Source organism: Lycium ferocissimum, chromosome 7, assembly GCF_029784015.1.
Source record: "Lycium ferocissimum isolate CSIRO_LF1 chromosome 7, AGI_CSIRO_Lferr_CH_V1, whole genome shotgun sequence".
Lineage (NCBI taxonomy): Eukaryota > Viridiplantae > Streptophyta > Magnoliopsida > Solanales > Solanaceae > Lycium > Lycium ferocissimum.
In genome coordinates this window covers 63,996,841-64,001,670 of record NC_081348.1, presented here as the reverse complement: position 1 = coordinate 64,001,670, position 4,830 = coordinate 63,996,841, and positions in this window count along the sequence as shown.

Below are 4,830 nucleotides of genomic sequence, written 5' to 3'. Positions count from 1 at the left end.
ACAACTTCCTCCATATTCCATATCAAATTCCTAACATCCATAGCAACATCACAATATCATAACCAACAATCATCATTCATTTACATTATTCGCATTTCATAGTTTCACTTCAATTTCCCCATAATCATGCTCATAGTTCACTATCGCGTTCTTTCATATACAATGCTTATTCCATGTTCTAAATTTCATTCATAACCTACTTACAATCACAACATATCCATTTTCATGATTCATTCCAACTACTACTCAACAATGACACTATTCCCACATTTATGACCCATTTTCTATATTCTACTACAATCCAAGTGTTTCAACTTTTCAATACTTCAAACAACATGAAAATATCATGAAACTTACCTTAGATAGTGTAGGAACAAGCCTTGAGTGGAGATACCCTTCTTGCACCAAAACCCTAGTTCACTTCTCTTGAAATTTCTTGACTTAGATGACTTTAATAGGTTTCACACTCTTGATTTTTGTTGGTTTGATGAAGTTGATCATCAATTTCCTTTGAATTCTTGTGGATGAAGTATATGGAACCTTCTAGAGGTCTTGAAAGAGATGAAGAAATGTGGGAAATGAAATTAATGAAGTGAGACCACATTTATATAATTGAACTTGTTCAGCTCGTCGGGACTTCCACGGACACTTATACGGTCCGTGGAACATTTCACGGCCCGTATAAGTGGTCGTGGTTCACCACTGGCCAGACATCATCTCTTCTGGGTGTTATACGACCCCTTATACGGACCGTATAATGTTATACGGACCGTATAAGTCGGTCGTATAAATCCTTTTTCCTGAAATGATCTTCGTCGTTCGTTTGATCTCCAATCCTTATGGAACCTTCTTAACACTTGTTTAACACTTCAACATCAATCTAAGAGACGTTATAACTCTTTCCCAAAGCATCATTAGAATGACATTAACTCGATACTCGTAATCCTTGTCCGACACATAACATATGACTTGCTTTCCCTAACAACTTTCTTCTCTTACCTCGAATGTCTTGGAAATCTTAATTAGGACCATTAAAGGCTATTTCTTACTTATCAAAACATCGTATTCGCCATGCCCTTCGTTAGTCTATTCACTGTACGCTAACGGAAAATTTCCAAGATGTAACAATTACTCGCTTTTACGTTTTTTATTCGGATGATTTGTTGTTTTTCCTCCATGTCTATGTGTAGCTAAACTTTATAGTTCTAGAGTTTTGATTCAAACATGAAAGTTGATGTTTGATTATCGTTTATATCTATTGATTTTTCATCTTTGGGTTATTTATTTATTCTTGATCTTAATTGTTTGACTATTTGACGAAATAGTTGAGCACTATCTATGGCGTGTGAATTGAACTAGGGATAGGGAGTTTGCATGCGTAATAAGAATAAATAGAACTTGTTCGATATAATCATTTCGCTACTGAGGATAGGAATATACCCTTTAGCCTCGCTTAGTTGAATACGGAGAAGTAAATGCGTTCTTGTTACCTCTGGCGACCATAGGGATATAGGCGTTATAGTAGCATCTACAGGCTTGTGAGCAACTCAGAAGATACTCATAAAGTTAATATCAACCCGTAGACTAGTAACCCATAGGTAGAACGATTTGAAAACTCAACTGAATTGTTAGTGGTCATAGCCCTAAATCTATCTCTTCTCCAATAAAAAATCCGCTCTTTCTTGGTTGAAGTTCGTTATTTGTTTTATTTTACTTTTACTTTGTTAATAATTATATCTTGAGATTTTACTTCTTGTGCAGATAATTAGTATAGTTTAATTTAGTAAATAGTTAATCATAAGTCCCTGTCGGTACGATATCTAGACTTTAAATCCTATATTACTTGTACAACAGCGTATACTTGCGTGTGCGTTTGGTAGCAACATCTACAACGGCCCAAATCTTATTTGAACAATTTACAAAAGCATGTTGTAAGACAATTCTTCTTCTATACTCCTCTATTCTGTGTGTATCCTGAAAAGATTCTAGTACACCAATAAAGCCAAATTGATATTTGTGATGCATCTTTATTAGCCTTGTATAAGCTTCCATTGTATTCACAGACCTGATATTCCAAATTATAGCATTCATAATGGAAATTTAGGCTTCTGCACAGTTTTTCTAGTTTGAACACCACCATTTGATGGTACACTCTGCTTTTTTTTACCTCTCCCCATTGCTTTGTCCACCTGTTTAGGAGAAAGATCTCCAGTTCTGGCCATTGATAGCATTTTTTGTTCAATTGAGTGTTTATCAAGATCCTGCTCCCCTATCAGTCCTGTTTTTAATTGTTCATACTGAGTGTTTATGACCTCCAATGCTGTGCTTGTCTCTTTTTCCTTCCTTTTATTATTTGAACTATTACTTGCCATGTTTGGGTGCAATCCTCATCTTGTGTGCTCTTTTTTGCTTCTTGTACAGGACTATTGTAATTGTCATGTACCTTATTCCCTATGCTCTTTGCTGAAGATTGACTCTTTGCTGAAGATTGTAAAGGACTGTCTTGTACCTTATTCCCTGCTAATTGTTGATTCTCATTTGTTCCTCATTGTTTAGACTATTATTGCTTACTTTCTCTGTTGTCCACTTTTGTTTTGGGGTTTATACAAGCTGAACTGACTTCTTCTTCTTCCTCCATTATCTGAATCTTTGTATTGCTTTTACTTGATGACTGTGCTGAATGATCATGCTTTTGTGATTTTGCACCTGTTCCTGGGGTTTTCTCCTGACTTGTTTCCTCAGGTCTTTCCTGTTGTTGAATCTCCAACTGATCATCAATCTTTTTTGTGACAGGTTCCTCATTGTTCTCTTCTTGCACTCCTTCCTCTTCAGTTGTCAGCAACTCAAAGGCATTGCGAGTTTGTACCATATTATTGACTTCTTGTAATTCTTCCACCTCTTTTATTTCCCCTAAAATGACACCACTAGAATCCTTGATGTATTTGTTTTTTCTTCTTTGCATCCACTCTTACTTTGCCTGATTGTATCCTCTTGTCTTCCCCCCATAACTTTTCCTTCTTTTCTCTCGGACATTCTCCTTGCATTGTCTTCTTTCTTATTGTCTTGCCTCAATGAATCCCTATATTATTTTTCTAGTTTTGGATGCAAAGCCCTACACTCTATCTCAGAGTGACCTTGTAATATACAATGCTTGCAATATTTAGGAAGAAAATCATAATTAATTGGTACCCATTTTTCCATGATGTGGATGTGCTTCCATTAAATAAATCTCCACCTTAACCTTTGCACAACTTGGCCTTGTCTTATGAGTAGTAGCTAGATCAACTACTAATGGTTTTCCAACTGCAGATCTTTTGAGGGGAAGACAACCTCTCTAGCAAAAAAATTTGGTGGCAGCTCAAGGAAACTTATTGTCACGACCCAACCAGAGGGCCATGACGGGTACCCGGAGCTGGCTACCGAGCACCACTTGTCATGCTTAATTATCATACTCAACCTGACCAAATATAACTTCTAGAAGTAAAACTTACTATGAAATGATTACTACACATCTCCCAAGAATATGCGTATATATATGTATATATAAGCCTACGAGGCTACAAAATGATATGCAAAATATACACTGAAGAGGCCACATAACATCGACTACCCACACATGAGTATCCACGAGCCTCTAACTGGAGTACTGAAATCATAAGGACGGGACAGGACCCCGCTATGCCCCAATATGTACACAAAAGAATATATCAATAAGCGGCAACTCCGGAGTAGTGGAGTGCTCCTGTATAGCTGCTGATAAAGCTCCTAGGCATTTGTGCCGTCTCCCTGTCTACGTACGGGCATGAACGCAGCGTCCATAAAAGAAAGTACGACAGTACAAACAACGTACTGAGTATGTAAGGCATGAATAATAACATCATAAAGAAGTAAGGAAATAGGAGATAAGGAGATAACTTGTACTGCTAGCTTCTGAAGGCGGATATCATACATGTTACCTTTCTTTAACATCTTTGATACATACATTCATATATATATATATATATATATATATATATATATATATATATATATATATATATGAATGTATATATGATACATACATCATCTATATGTTCCGCGCATTCATATATATATATGAATGTTGCGGAACATATAGCCCGATCCATCGTATCATGTATCATATATTGCTGCGGAACGTGCAGCCCGATCCATATATCCATATATTCATTATACATTTATATATTGCCGCGGAACGAATGGCCCAATCCATTTATCCATACATCCCGCGTTCGGGACGATATCATAATATGCCAACTGATTAGGTGGTATTGCGTATATAACGCCTCATCCTTTTTTCCATATCCCATGTATACATACTCATATATCCATGTACATCATATACTATACATAGCATGCGTGAGAGCCCAAGCGAAAGCTACAACTCTATCGGAGTGACGTAAGGTCGGGAACCTCCGATTACATTATGGAATAATCATCATCGCTATGTCTCACCTTGAAGGAACTAATATCATGAGGTGAGACAACAACAAGAAATAACATCAATGAAATCATAAAGGTAGGATTATCAAGCTCATAATAGCCTCATTATCATCATCATTATCATGGAACATCTCATCTTTAGTGTCATAAGAAGCTTTTAAGAATTATGAACTTCTAACTTTTGGAAGTTAGGAGGTTGTGGAAACATATATGGATTCATAACATAGGAATCATGCCTTTGAAAGAAAGGGACTCGCCTTAATATACCTTTACGTCTCCGTAATGACTAAGTGTTCTCCTTCCAAGCTCACAACTCTACATTCAATAGAATTTGTATTACGTTAGATCATTAGAAACATGCTTAAGACG